This window comes from Manis pentadactyla, chromosome 13, assembly GCF_030020395.1.
Source record: "Manis pentadactyla isolate mManPen7 chromosome 13, mManPen7.hap1, whole genome shotgun sequence".
NCBI lineage: Eukaryota > Metazoa > Chordata > Mammalia > Pholidota > Manidae > Manis > Manis pentadactyla.
Window position 1 is genome coordinate 35211654 of NC_080031.1, and position 16586 is coordinate 35228239.

The 16586-nt window shown below is 37.0% G+C and overlaps 1 long non-coding RNA gene across 2 annotated transcripts in view; it reads left to right on the forward strand.

Annotated features, from left to right (window-relative positions):
- LOC118921537 (uncharacterized) overlaps positions 1-11074 on the forward strand; it is a 30876-nt gene extending 19802 nt beyond the window's left edge. The window contains exons 2-3 of one of the 2 annotated variants that reach the window (XR_008993259.1): positions 650-745; positions 10883-11074. This is a non-coding gene — a long non-coding RNA (uncharacterized LOC118921537). Of the gene's footprint in view, positions 1-649; positions 2615-10882 lie in introns of those variants that run through there. The other variant, XR_008993260.1, reaches the window with a different exon arrangement.
- The last annotated feature ends 5512 nt before the right edge of the window (positions 11075-16586 follow it).

The window sequence follows — 16586 nt, forward strand, 5'->3', positions numbered from 1 at the left end:
GTTTCTGGGACCATGCACAAGGAGCCCAGACTCATAAGGTGAGACTCATGCAACACTGTGGGTGCTTGTGGGCCAGTTGTGGGGATCTGAGGTTTTTGTATTCCAGTGTCTCATGAACAGTTTTCTTGCTGGAGTCTGAAATGCACTTAGTAGGATCTGTATACTTAAATGACCTCTGAAGATTCTATCTGCTGCTTTCTCAGTATCTTCACTACTTCCTGTCATGTAGCTGAGGATTCAGTACTGTGGATATGGGATTGCAGCCAAGAGTCCCTGGCGTAAGTTCATGGGCCACTACAGGGTCCACATCCAAAACCAAGGTCTGTCTGCCTATGATCCAATGCTCCAGCAGGCCAGGCTCCTTCTGGTCCCTCAGTGTTTGGTCCTGGATCCTATAGCTCCCTCAAGGGCACTTTTGTCTTTGGATGGATGCCAAAATTTGTTGTTGAGAAAAGTTTCAAAAATGATAGATGTCTTACGCTGCCATGATGCTGACATCATTCTTTTATAAATCTTATTTTAAATACTAGCTAAAATATTTACAAATGTAATTCAGAAATAAGTTTTAAATTTATTTTCAATTACCAAATTAGATTCATTCAAGAAATTACAACAGCTCAACCTTAGAAAATATTTTTTACCATCAAAGGTCAATGGAAAAAATGATGCGATCAGCTTAATTGGGACCTAAAGGCATTTGAAGAAACCAAAAATGACTGCTGAAGAATTCTGAAGAAAAATGGAGGTGGGAATTCTGTGTTGCAGACACTGTTGCCTACCCAGCATTCAATCTACCCCTAACCCCTTGTTTCTAACAGGCACCATCCTAATTGGTTCAGTTCTTCACCCTTCTGTTTACTCAGAGAATGTGAGCACACCCTCCCTAGCTTCAGACAGTGAATCATGATTAGGTTCTATCTAACAGATATCAGAGGTATCTATATCTATAGACACCAGAGGTCTCTTTTCCTTTGCCACGCATGAGATTTTCTCATTTTTCTCATATTTATGACACTTTTAGTTAGCCTTTTGTTTTTCTCACTTTTATGATGCATTTGGTTGGACTTTTGTTGTTTGTGCCCACTGTGTTGATACATTCTCATAACACAGTTAATTATAAAATCAAAGCAAAAGACAAAACATGAAAAGCATTCCCATTAAATTTGGAAGCAACAAAAGGATACCTGTTTTTTATTATTATTTAGCATTGTCTTATAAGAATTAGCCAATAGAAATAGAAAACTATCATTATTTGCAGATGAGATGAATAGACAACTGGAATATTTTAAATTCTGAATTGTAAAACTGTTAGAAAAAAATTAATGTTAATAAATTTAACTGAATACAAATGTATAAAATGATAAATAATTTGGACAAAAACATAAGACAAACCCAATTACAACAGCAACAAAAACAATAATAATCAAAATTCCTAGAAATAATCTCAATAATACCTTATCTATAGAAAATTATCACTTTGAAATAAAGGTTACAATAGATTTAATTAAAGGGGTATGTACTTGTTCTTAGTTTGGGAGTTCAATTTTGTATAAAAGATATGTCATCCCAATCAAAACAGCAAGAGAGTATTTGTGAATGACAGGATTATTCTAAAGTTTAGGTGAAAGAAGAAGCAAATGAAAATATCTGAAGAAATTCTGGAAGAGTGATGAAGGAGGGTTTATTCTACTTCATATTAAAACAGGTGATACAGTTATGGTAATTATAAGAGTGTGATACTGGCACAGAGACTGACTCTTTAGTGATACAGAGAAAAGTCCATAATTAGACCAAAATAATTATGGAAACATAATAAATTGGCATCTGGAGAGAGGAGGTTGATTAATCAGTGAACAATGTGTGATCAAATGGTTCACTATTTTGGAAAAAAAAAACTGGATCTCTGTATCAGCATATAAAATACATCCTAATGAATAATAATTCAAATGTAATATTGAAAATAATGTTCTTAATTTAAGATCACAGTGTTAATTTATAACACCGAAATTCTCTTAAACATAAGAAAAGGACAAATCATTGTTTCCATACAGGGGCGGTCATTCTCAAAGCCACTGTGGTGAACGGGAATGAGTGCTGACTGTTTTGCCGTGGACCAGGATTAGAACCAGACCAGATGCCTGGGGGAGAGTGGAGACCTCCCAGGCTGTGCTCTGCTGCCGGGGACGGTGCCAAGCAGGTGAAGCCAGGCAAAGAGGATCTGCCACCCGCCAGCAAATGAACATGAGCTGAGGGCAAGGGAAAACAAGTGCACCTGGTTTAGGAAAAAATGTCATCTTTAGAGGGTCAGAAGTTTTGAGCTTTGAAATGCTAACTGAAGTCATGTCCAGTGTGTTAAGGGCTAAGGCCTTCTTGAAACCATTGTAGGTTTTTGGACACATGCTAAAGAAACCTTCCTGTGAAGATAAATTACAGTTAAAAATTACAAAGCAGCTGAAGGAAAGTATCACCATAAAAAGCAAATGATATATTCAGAACATAGAAGCACTTAAAACTCAGGGAAATCATCATAATAGAAAACACTAAAGACTTTAAAATAAGTATTTTTAACTTTTTCTGAGTTAGTGAATGAGAACCAAAAAAAAAAAAACAAGACAGAAGACTAATGAATAAATGATAGGTGAAAATGAAATAAAAACGAGTGGTTGATTATTTTTTAAAACCCTTTAAAAATCTTAGAAATCATTAATTTTTAAACAAAGTTTAAGTATCACTAAGAGGATACCTACTCATTCAATAAAAGGCTAATAGCAAATTCATGAACTGATTAATTAAATCAAGGCAACCTCCCATATAGTAGTACAAACAAATAGATTTTTTAAATGTGGGTGGGAGGAGAACTTAGAAACACAAATGAATAGGTCTAAATACTCCAAATATAATATGATTTTCAGAATGAGAGAATAGAAAGAATGGTAGTAGATAGGCAACATTTAAAGAAAAATACTGAGAATTGCCACTATTGAAGAAACACAAGTCCTAAATATTGACAAAGATTTGGACTATGAAGAAGGATAAATTTTCATATCTTTTTTATAGACCCATTATGGTGAAACACTTGAAATAAAGATAAATAATCCTAAAACACAATTAGAGAGTAAAAACTGATTACCTACAAAGATGAAACACATTAATAGCTTTTTCATCAGTAACACTAGATGTCAAAAGACAGTGGATAAATGTATCTTCAAAATGGTGAGAAAATGTAACTCAGAATATTGAATTCTATATTCATCTAAATGATCTTTCAAGAATGAAGAATACAGATAGTTGAAGATTCTTTGAGATTCAGAATGTTGATTTGCCACAGACTTCAATGAAAGAACTATAAAAGAATATATTCAACAAGAAAAATTAGCTTAGTAGGAAGAAGAATGCAAAATCCAAATATGCAATAAAATCTGTATAATAAATGGCAAAAATAACAATAACAATAAAATATAAAATAATAAATAACAATTTCACAGGTGTAATAGCCAGTTAGCATAACATTTTCAGAATTTAATAACATAGGAACTTTGGAGAACTAGCCCAAAGCAAAGTCAAAGCAAACTAAAGATTTTTTCTTGTTCAGAAGAAAGACAATACATTTTGAACATTACTAGGAATCATTTTTAGAATAGCCACGAGTAAAAATCAAAGCAAACATTTAACATCCAAACAATTAGAAAGGGGAAAACTAAATACATTTTTAAAAATTCAAACATTCTAAAAGAAAACAGGAAGACAGAGTAAAAGAGAAAGAAATATCACAGAGCACAAAATGGGATGACACAAGGCTAAATATATCACTAGATACACATATTTAAAGTTTTAAATGCATCCTTTAAAATAAAATATTTTTCATGTGGATTTAAAAACGAGTAGAACACCCAAAACAAAATGACACCAAAAAAGTTTAAATTAAATAGATGGAAAATGTTAAACTAAGGAAATATCAACGACAATAACAGTTTCAATCATAATTGGAGAGTTTCAACTACCTCTTTGAAATTAGAAAATCGAATAACATATAACTATGTGATATATATATAATTATTAAGCATGATAGAATACATGGAACTTTGCACCCAAAAGTGAACATATATTCATTGAAGGAAGCAAAGAACCTCTATAAACATTGACTGTGTACTAAATTTCAAAGGAAACCTCAACAAATCACAAAGTACTGGCAATATTCAAACAGTATTTACTGATAACAGTACAATAAAATTAGAAATAAACCTCAAAAAGGTAGCCTGTCTTTAAATCCTATACATTTGCAAACCAGAAAATATAATCCTATATAAGTGATGGGGTTATAAAGGAAGTCAGAATAGAAAGTTACAAAAAATTTAGGACATAATGACAACAAAATTACTACATTTCAAACACTGTGGGATGCAGTTAAAGTGGTCCTTATAGCCTTAAAGATACTTACTGGAAACAAGAAGAATTGAAAATAAACAAATTTTCTATTCAATAAGGAGGAAAAATATTAATATTAAGGCAAAGAGAATAGAGAGAAGAATATAACAAGGATAAAAGCCAAAAAAGAAAAAGAGAATTAAAAACAAAACAAAAGCCTTTTTGATCTGCTTTGATATCCTTCGCTGTACAGAAGCTTTTTAGTTTGATGTATTCCCATTTGTTCATTTTTTATTTTGTTTCCCTTGCCTGGGGAGACATGTCCAGAAAAAATTGATCATGCTTTCATTCAAGAGACTTTTGTCCGTTTTATTCTAAGAGTTTTATGGTTTCAAGTCTTACATTCCGGTCTTTAATCCACTTTGAGTTTACTTTTGTGTATGGGGTTGGGCAGTAATCCAGTTTCATTTTCTTGCATGTATCTGTCCAGATTTCCCACCAGTAACTGAAGAGACTGTCTTTTCCCTATTGTATATACATGGCTCCTTTATCATATATTAGTTGACCATATATGGGTGGGTTTATTATGGGCTCTCTGTTTTGTTTCAATCTATGGACCTATTCTTGTGCCAGTACCATGATGTTTTGATCACTGTAGCTTTGTAGTATAGAAGTCAGGGGTGTAATACCTACAGCTTTGTTCTTTCTCAAGACTGCTTTGGCTATTTGGGGTCTTTTGTGGTTCCATATGAATCTTAGGATTATTTGCTCTAGTTTGTTGACAAATGCCATGGGTATTTTGATAGGGATTGCACTGAATGTGTAAATTGCTTTGGGCAGGATAGCCATTTTGACTGTTACTTTATAGAGATGACCAACAAAACCCAAAACTGATTCTTTTAAAAAGTCAAATAAAATAGACAAATCCTAGGTAAGATAAATCCATGGGGTGGAAAGATAAGACACAAATAAAACAATATTAACATGGGAAAATAGAAAATAACTATAGATAAAATAGAACTTTTACAATCATAAAAAATTGCTGTAAATATGTTTATATTAATATGAAAAACATCAAAAGGCTGTTTTCTAGGAAAAATTAATTACTAAATTAAAAAAATCTGAGTAGAACAATAACTAACTATTAAAAACTGTAATCATATTCAAAGATTCTCTTTCTGAAGAAAAGGTACCAGGCCCAGGTCATTTACAGACATTTCTATTAAACCAATAAGGAACAAATAATCCATATTTTATGTAAGCTCTTCCAATTGTAGCAAAAAGAAAAAAATTGCCCAACTCATTTTATAAGACTGGAAAAAACATTGAGCTCAAAACTAGGCAGAGATAACACAAGAAAAGAAAACAATGGGCCAATCTCACTTACAAACATGAATCAAAATTTCTATGTTTTAGTAAATGAAATTCAGCATGTAGCAAAAGAACAATACACAGGAGAACCTATTCCACGATCCAAACTGATGCAACATTTCTTAAAAACCTATCAATTTAATAAATTGATTATACTAATGAATTAAATGAGAAAAATCAATAATCTTTAAATTTTTAAGAAAAAATTCAATCTACCTTAACCATCAATGGCACCCTTTCATGATTAAAAAATAAAACTCGTGGGCAGACACAAGATGAGTAGATCTTTGCTCCCACACATAATCTTAAAAGTTCATATAGAAACCTTAACTGGGTTCAGTCACATATTTACTCCAGATGGTCTCGACAACACCTTGCTCTCTCAAAGCTGTGTCCTAGAAAAATGCTCTGGTTCTGGGAATGCTGGGTGGAATGTACATTCCAAGGGCAGGGGAGAGGGTGAGGAGCTTCCGATAGCGCCGTCCATTTGTGGGTCAGGACTACTCCATGACTTCCTTCAATACTACCGGTAAGAGACCCTAGCACCAGTGCCACAGAACTGAGTTCACAGCTCAAACTGGAGGAATCCTAGGATGCTATAGCTTTAGTCATAATTGCAGGATTGGGTATAAGAAGTAAGCCGGATCAATTGAGTGCCTCACCAGAATTTTTGGTAATGTTGGCTCTTCCCTTTTCTCACAGAGCTAGAAGGTAATTAATTTGGCTGCTAACAACCAGATCCCCCTGCATGTAGAGTGAATCCATTTACAACAGAAGAGAATGAAAGCAAACATAGATGAGCAAAAATGAAAGAACAAAAGAAGAAGCAACTAACAGTACTGATTTCCTGGTTCTAGCCCTTCTGAGCCAGGGTTCAAGTGGCTCCTGAAAAATATTTATCTTTCCCATTCTTAGGCTTTTCTTTTCTTCTCTGTACCAGTGTTCATCCTGGAAGTTGGGGAATGCGCAATTCCAATTTAGGTATGTTTCTACAGTTTCCCTAGTTCCTAGATTTGTCTTTCAATTTTGCAAACTTCTTCAGTATCTTTCCATTAATACCCATAAAATCTTGATTAATGTTTTTTATGGTTTTCTATATTAAGGCAAAGGAACACATAAATATATTTTTTAGAGATGTTCATGAGGGTTAAATGACATTGAGAATAAGGGATTCAGAAGGACAAATAATCCTTCTTTATCATTTAGTATAAATGATATGCTAAATAATATATATTATCTTAATCATACAAGAGTACTGCAAGGTAAGCATTACTATTTACATTTTACCCATGAATAAACTGAGACTCAAAAAGATTAAATAAATTTCCTAATGTCATATAACTAATTAGCATCAAGAAATTTCAAACCTTGGCAAGTTTTCTTCCAAAGCGAATAATCTTTCCAATATGCCACAGGTCTTAGAATGAGCCTGCTAGAAATGTAACAAAACTGGATTAATTGATTAGCAATTAACATCATTCCTGTCGCTATTATTAGAAAAAAAATACATATTACTTCTTCAGATTTTAATCTTATTTGTTGACTTAACGAATAAAAAATTTCTCCAAATAAGTGCAAGATAGAAGATGGAATATTTTAACATTTAACCTGCATTCTGCCCAGCTGGGGCCTGCTGGGGCCCTCCTTAGCTGCTTGAGAAAGTTATTCTGCCTTTGATGAAGATAAACTCTTGATCCTCCTGGACCCCTCTGACTCTTTCTCTGGGTCTTTATCTTACTCAAATGCCTGAAATGCAAATATTGCCCCAAGTTCTATCATTGATCCTATTTTCTTCCTGGTATGTATTTTTATCATTCAGCAAATTGATATATTCTCATGTCTTCAAATGCCATATTCTAACAGGTAATTATCAAATTTTTATTTGGTGCTTGCCATGAATGCACTGAAAACTCAAGTCCCACATACACAGTTGGGACACATACAACTAGACATTCCAGTAATACCCTAAACCCAACATTACCAAATCTGAGTACAGTTTCCCACCCAACAAGCGTGTATGTCTGTGTGTCTGAGGATGGCTGCCTTTCCGTTTCCTGGTTCACATGCCCAGAGTGCTCAGAGTCTCCTAGGTCATTGTTTTCCCCTCTCATGTAACGATGGACTGCTAAATTTTATTCATTTCCTTGCCTACTTTTCTCTTACATCCATTATCTCTCTTTCATTACTAGTTCAGATTTTCATTACTTTGCCTTGAGGGTTCAAAGGAGGATACACAATTTTGGGTGTTCAGAGGAAGCTTTTAATGGAAGTGATGTCTGAGCTGAGTCTTCAAAGATGTAAATGAATCCTATAGGATATTTCTCTAGATATTCTCAGGAAAGGGTGTAGGAGGGGGAATGATTTTTATAATTTTTTTAGTTGGATCTATATCTGTGAATTGATGATTTTCTCTCACCAAAACGATCTTCCTTATACTGCCTCCTCTGTATCTCTCTGAATCAAGTAACTTCTGGACACCAGTAATGGTTTAAGCAGCTCTTTACAGGATGGCTTGCAGTGATGGAAGAGTTAATCAAGAGTCATATCATGAATTTAGCTACTTATATCTCTACTACTAGACTAAGTTGAGACCTCTTTGCCTATTACAGAAGGCTGCCCCATGTAAACTATTGTTAGCCTCTGATTTACATGTCTTTGTCCTCTGTCTCACAATCGCCATTAAGCATTCTTGGATAAATAAGTCTCCACAACCTTTTATTATATGTTACAAAATTTTCATTCTTAGTTGTAGAATGTCAATGATTTACTCCTCTGTCCAGTTCCTGCTGCTCTAGCCTATGATGTTCAGCAGGGAAGGTTGGAGGGAAGAAGAGTGAGGGATGAGCTCTGACCCTGAAGACGGAGGGAGGGTCTGGAATGGCAGAGGACTTCCATTCAGGAATAGTGCTATTTTCCCCCCACAGAGTTTCTAAAAGCAACTAGATGGTCTACCTGGAAATTTATTTCTAATGATCCCCATACATAAATTGATTGTGCATAGGAATAACACTCCTTCTATTGACACAACTTTTTATTTCTTATCAACCAATACTTTGGTTTTACTGTGCTAATGTTTCCCTCTCCATTCTGAGTTATGTCATCAAGCTTTGTATCTTAACTTGACACTGAAATTCACCAGTCTCAATTCCATCCCTTCAGTTCCAAGGAAAAGTCTGTGTCGGCCTAGAATGTGAACTTTTAGGCACCAGAAGCCATATCTAGTTTTTCTTCATTTGGCCAGGATTTAATAGCATTCAGCACATAGAGGTCATCCGGTCAATACTTGATGAAGGAACAGACGTGGACATCCAGCAGTCTGCCAAAATCTCGCCCCTCAAAACTGCTGCTCTATTATTGCCCTCCCTCATTCTGTAATATCTGAGGTCCATTGTGAGAAAATATTTGGAACAAAATCTAGGCTTGTGTTTCTCCCTTGTCAACCTGAGTTGAAATCATCAAGAGTCTTAGGAGCAAACAGATATGAAGCAGAAATTGTATCTTGTTAAAAGCCACAGGAAACCTAATTTGCAAGAGCTATATATAAGCCCACTTTGTGAATAAATGTTACTAAATTTTATTCCAAAGCAATATCCTGCACTAAAAAAGAAAAGAAACATCCAGTGACCTGGCCTAAAATTTGAGAGTGTCATGAAAAACCCCTTATGTTTTCGGATGCAAATCAGATGAAAAGCCTAAATATAGGATATAGAAATATTTTCTCATAGTAACATGTGTTGCACCATTTTTTTAAATTGAGGTATAATTGGCATATAAAATTAAATTAATTTCAGGTGTACAACACAGTGATTAAGTATTTGTATGTAGTGCAAAATGATCACAATAGGTCTGCTTAAATAGGTTACCATACATAGTTACAATTTTTTTCTTATGATGAGAATTTTAAGAACTACTATTTTAGCGACTTTCACATATACAATGCAGTATTATTAACTATAGTCATTGTTCGATACATTACATTCCCATGACTTATTTATTTTATAACTGGAAATCTGTACATTTTGAACCCTTTCACCCATTTCACCCACCTCCCTCCCCCCATCTCTGGCAACCACCAATCTATTCTCTGTATCTACAGGCTAGGTTTGGGGTTTGATTTGTTTTGTTTTTCTAGATTCCACATATAGATGAGATCATATGGCATTTGTCTTTCCTTGTCTGATTTATTTCACTTAGCATAATACCCCAGGGTCCATCCATGTTACTGTAAATAGCAAAATTTTCATTCTTTTTATGGCTAAATAATATTTCACTGTGTGTGTTACACATATGTATGTACATACATATATATGTCTGTGTGCCCATATATGTATGTACACACACACAACATTTTCTTTATCCAGTCATCCATCAGTGGACACTTAGGTTGTTTCCATTTCTTGGCTATTGTAAACAATGCTGCAATGAACATGGAGGTACATATATTTATTTGAATTAGTGTTTTCATATTTTTTGGATAAATGCCATAAAGGAGAGTGTTATGGCAGAGGAATGGGGGCTGGGAGTAGGAGTATCAGGCAGTGAGTGAGCAGTTCAACCCATGTTGAGTTTATACAGGAATCTACTACTTAAAACTCAGCCCTACACTGATGGTTAATGAATCCTTGAATTCAGACTTGGAAACACCACCAGTCTCACAGTTAACCCACACCCAGCCTCTTTCCCATTTTTTACCTTTCCAGTTTAGTCTCAGCTTGCAGACCTCCAGTGACAGGAAACCAGTTTCTTATAGGGAAAACATCCCTCTGTTGGATGGATACAATTGGATTATAAAGACAAAAATCGTCTTTGAACTTCAGAACTAGATATTATTTTTTGGTACATCAATCTGCTTCCATAGTGTTGTGTGGACATTTAAAAATAGCTCTTATCTCATTATGTTGCTATTATTGTTCTATTTGCTTGACTTTCCTACCAAACTTTAAAATCACTGACAGAAGTGAGAATTTTATTCATCTTTGTATCTACAGATATAGCAGAGCACCTGACATATGGTTGCCACTCAATATGTTTCTTAATTAAAATCGAATTGACACACACCTAATTATGTTTATTCTGTATCCAAAAGCCAAAAAGAGTAAATTTAATCCCTCTTCCACATGACTCTCATTAAATATGGTTTTCAAAGTCTTCCACAGAATTTGAAACACCATGAAGACTATTCTCAAGAAGACTCAGAAGACAACCAGAGGCATGCATGACATGGGTGATTATCTACACCTCCCCAATGCACAAAGAATTATTGAGACCTTGTGACTAACTGGGAAAGGGTAGAAAAGGTAAGTGAGAGCATAACTTCAACATGCTTTGTCATATTGTGAAGAGGCAGGAACTACACTATTATAAAGGTCATAAGAAGTGTTTCCTTTTATCTTGCTGAAGTAAAACAGGGACTTGCTTATGTAGGTGAAGCAAATAATGCAAAACAAGGAAGATTGATTCAGTGACCTGACTGGGCTGGGCTGCTCAATGGCTCATGCCACCAGCCCACAAAGCTGATTTTTGTGGCATAACGAAGCTGACTAGAATGACTGGAAGCAACAGAAAGAATAGAAAAAAGGAAGAAAAGAAAAAATATTTCTCACAAAAATTCTGTCCCTGCAAAACCAGTGAGCAAGTCCCACCACAAATTCTGTAATTTTACCGTAAACAACAATTTCTCCATTGTTATTTTAGAAAATACAGATTCAAAAAAACTCTAATATCCCATTGGTTAATCATGACCTGATTTAATGTATTTGAGGAAATAACTACATGTCAGATGAATCAAGTTCAATGATTATATTCATTTTATTGTACAAACAGCTGTTTAATCCACTTAACCTGCTTACAGGGTCATCCTATATTCCAAATGTTATCTCACAAGAGTCCAAATTCTGCAGCAACTAACAATCCTCCAATCATCTCAAATTTCCTGATAAACAAGATACAGAATTTGAGTTTTGATGTAATGCCAACCACATCCAGATATTGAGGACATTTTCATGAAACAAATTAGAGGTGTTTCTTCATTTCTTTTCAGAAGCTCCAAAAGTAGCTAATAATGAAACTATTCAATCCCAACTTCTCTCTAATATCTCTTCATTCAAGAGATTTTATAACTCATCTTCTTGTAATTCTATTTTGCTCTGCGCAGTCTCTCCTTTAAATGGTAGACAAGCTCAGCGGAGCCCTTTCTTTCACTGTGCTCCTTTTTCTCTATAAATCGTTTTCTAGGGAGTTACTCTGGGTTGAATACTTTGCTATGTGCTGAAAAGGCCAAGGTAAATAAGACACAATCACTGACTAAGAAATGGCAAAGTCCAGGGAAAGACACATACATACCTGAAAACAAAATTTAAATACAATATGATGTATTTGCATTTGAAATCCAGTAAGGAGATTTCCCCTACTCTGCCTTTGGGAAAGCTAGGATTACACAAAGAAGCCAGTAGTGATATTCTCACCTTCCCTCTGTTAGAAACCAACCTAAAGTAAAGTTGTATTTCTAGTCCAAACTTATAGATCAAGGCAACTATGGACACAGCCAAATAGAAATCCCATGGGTATATCCAACTCAACAGGTCTTCAGGTTTACAAAACTGAACTCCTCAATTTCACTTTCTTTTTATAATTGTATTGCTCCTACTTTAATTCAGAATCTTCATCTTTCACGTGTGCCATTGCAGTAGTTTCCTGACTTCTACATCGCCAGTCTGTTTTCTATTGCTAATCTATCTTATCCATTGAAATCAAGACTCATTTCTGAAACACAAAGCTCATCATAGCCCTTCCTTATACAAAATCTTCCAGTAAGCTCTCACTGTTTACAAACTGAAGAAACACACAATATTTATGTGCCAAAAACATGCCAGACCCACCTACTCTGTGTTCAATAAGTATTTGTTGAATAAATAAGTAACCCTCCCTCACTGAATCCTGTAAATAGGCTCATGTGGTAAGTAGATTAATGACCTCCAGAGATGTCCATGTCCTAATGCCCAGAACCTGTGAATATGTTGTTAGATGGCAAGGAAGATTTAAGGTTGCAGATTGAATTAAGGTTGCTGATCTGCTGAGTCTAAGACAGGGGCAATTATCCCAGATCATCATCTGTGGACCCAGTGCTTCTTTATAGGTGGAAGAGAGGGCGAGAGAGTCAGTGTCAGAATGACGCGGCACGAGGAGCTTTACCAGCCACTGTTGGCTTTGAAGATGAAAGAAGTCAAAGGAAGGTGGAGAGCCGACAGAAGCTGGAGAAAGGAAAGGGATTCTCCCCTAGAACTTCCAGGGGAACACTGTCCTGCCCCTGGACTTCTAACCTATAAGGTAACAAATGACAGCAAAACATTCTTGGGGTGAAAGGGTTATACCCAGCTTTATTTCCAGGTAGCAGGTCGTCACTAAAATCCCATTTACTCAGAGCAAGTCTGCAGGCAGCAAGCCAGTCTCTGCCTCTGGGCCCCTCTGTCTGCACAGCCATCCTCCTGGCCTCTCTGCACAGTCATCCTGCACAGCCATCGTCTGGGCCTCTGTCCTTGGTGCTGCCACCACTCCAGCCTCTGCTCTGCTCTCCTGCAGCCTTGCAGCCCTGCCACCGTGTCAATGCATAGAGAGCACGGGGCGGAGCTCTTTCTATAGAGTCAACAGCCATGTATTGCCCACAGGTGTGCAGTGAGCTAGTCAACCAGGGCCAGATGAGAATCCTGGCCACAGGAACTCTCATTTTATCCACAGTCACCAAACAAAATGAATTTATTGGGGGATTTTTACCCAACACTTTAACAATTTGATGCCAATTAATTTCCACAAATACTGAACATCAATTTCTTATAAATACTCAAATTGTCACTGTTCTCTCTTCACTCAGCTTGGTATCATATTTTATATGCATTTTACTTTGTACAGCTGTGTATTTGATTTCTCTTTACACATTTGTAGACTTTTGTGTTTCCCTTCTTCCAGAAATCTTAATTCCCAAGATGGAATTTTGCTCACCTTCATTCTCTTAATTCTGAGGGTCATAAGCCTCTTCAGTTAACTCTACCTGCTGTCTTTGTCCCCCACAATCTTCATCAACTAATCCCAACTACTTTTTGTTTTGAATCACTTAGGGAGCATACACTGCTGAGTTTCCTCCTGCTGGTGGCATCCTTCTGGAAAGGACTGTCTGCCGTGTTCTGGGTTTTGTCTCCGCCTTTACTAAGAGCACTTGGGTGAGGCACACTACATGACACATTCACCATCGCATGGATCCGTTCCCTGCTCTTAAAAATATTTCCCAAGTCCACATCCTAAGTTCATCCCCCTCTAAGTAAGGATTTCCCCTGCTGATACTCTTCTGCCTCTCCTGTTAGCAGAGCTTGGCCTTGCTTCCTTCCTGTGTTCCCTTCTCTGCTCTTTGATCAAAGTTTTCCTTTTTGGCATTCAAGACTCTTTTCTTTGTCTGGGAGCATTCCTTTCCCGGTATTTCAATCAGAATTGTCAGAATATGAAGGTACCCCCTGGCTTTTTTTTTAATGTGCTGACTATGTTAAAGATAAAAACGCAAATGACAGCTGGACAAGGATAATACCCAGCTCCCTTCTTGGGGACTGAAAAGTGGGCTTCCTCCAAGTTTTCACTGTTCCTGTCGAGTGCCATGAAGAATGCTACCAGCAATGAAATGACATATCTGTCGGTGGGAGCCGTGCCTCGCTGTTTACAGGTAAATTGGCAAAATAATCTGATTGATAAGCCTTGTCTATTTTCCTGTGATAAATATACTCCTACACATACCCATTTAATATTTTTTCCCATTTCTCCATTGCTCTGTACTTTTTGAAGTAAATACCAATCACTCTTAGTGGATCATTCTCCATTTTTATATCTTCAGTACCATTCATTTTTTCCTTTGTCTCCTCTTTATATGACTTTGTACTGTTTTATTGTTTTCTGTTCCAAAAATAATCTTCATATATTTCAAATGTTGGCACTTTCAGATGGCATCATTTGGAAGCTCTAACAGGGCCCAAACTAACCATCAGCATTCATTTGGATCTTTATTCTTTGCATCTCTTCAGTTTAAAATTCAATTGTTGGAGGAGATTTCCCAAGACCACATATTCAATGATGGGCTGTGAGCAATATTTTCTCACTCTATTGTATCTTTTATTCCTTTCTCCATTTCCTCCTGAAAAATGTAAATTACCTTGGTTTATATGTCTAACATACAGTGGCAGCTTTTTTAGTACTTCTGTTGCCAGGCAGCCGCGTCTGGGAGGTGTCTCCCTGCACACTAAGGAAGCACCTGAAGAAACCTCCACCTGGCCGGAGAGGGTTCTTGGCGAGAAAGAATTCTCAAACGGGTCGGGCAGGTGTAGGTAAGGAAGGAAGTCACTGAAGCAAGAGAGCAGCAGGAAATGGCAGCTGTCTTGCAGGCAGCAGAGAGCAGGAAAGAGCAGAGGGAAAGCAGGAAAGTTCTCAGCTGAGGGCAGATTCCCTCGCCAACTCCTGAAGCCAGGGTCACCTGGCATCCTGTGTCCACTTGGATCTGCAGAGCAAGGGGACCAGCCCCTACCACTCCAGGATTTGGGGGAGTGGTGGAACATGGGATGGAGTGAGATAATGTTCTGAGAACTTCCCAAAGCAAGGAGATTTTTGGGCAGGCTACTAAGAGCAGATCACACAGCTCCAGTTTCATCCAGGTCACCCAGGTGACAGAAACCTGCAGGCCCAAATCTGAGCTCTTAGCAGCCCCTTCCTACTTATTAGGAGTAAAGCAGAGACAGAGTGAAGATTTGGAAAGAAAATGAAATAACAAAGACCAAACACTGCAATAATTTGAGCAGTGAGAAAGCTACACACTTGAAGAAAGGAAAGTGCAGGCATCCTCAGAGAGGAGGTGCCTTTCTTCTGAGCTTTCAAGAATGGGGCAAAGGGCAGAGGGGCATTGTTGGGCATTGGCTTGACTGTGGTCTCAAGGTGCTTGTCTCTCGTGAGAGACACCATGTCTCATTCCCCTTGTTATCAGTCCTCTAACTGATTCTGCTAAATAAACCCAACACAAGGGATGTATTTATCTTGTTCTCCAAGACAGTAGTTACCCTCAAGCAGTGGAGACTTATCAGTTAAGACTGCTTGCCCTGCCTTAAGGTAGACTATTGGGTTATTGCCTGATTACCAAAGCATTTGTTAGGAATCTTCTCTACTTTTTAAAATGGAATCATAGCCTTAAGATGGAGTCCCTCCTGTTCTTACTATCCAGTTTATATCTCAGCATTTTTCATCATAGGCAGGAATAGTTAATCATGATGCTTGTCTCATGTCCCTGACCTACCTCAGTACTATATCTGCCTACTTGGCACTATGATTCAATGAGACAGAAATTTGGTTGCTGTTCTCACTGTTGTGGTACAATTACTTCCTCCAACAAATGATCGTAGCCAAGCTTTATGATGCGTGGTGTGAATTGTTTGCATCTTTGAGGAATGGTTGCAGGAAAAGGTGAGGTAAAAGGATTTGGGAGAATTCCTAACAAATTCTGTAGTACAGAGCATGACAGTTCATATCTCCCAGAACACAGATACCAAGATGGATTTAAAAATACAAGTTTATCTTGTGAAGGATAAAGGAGAGAGAGAACAGGAGTAAAGTGAGAGCCTTGGAGTGTGATGCAAGTCAGGCATATGTGAAGGGAAAAGAGGGATGAAGGAGAGTAGGTAAGAAGAGCCTCAGACTACAATGCAAACTTAAGCAAGTCTTGTCTAGACCAATAGGAAGCCGCCAGAACAGAGACTGTTCCTTAGAGAAGCCCGGCTTTGGGCAGGAGTGGCCCGGCTCCAGCTCCCCTGCTGAACTCAGTCACTGTCTCG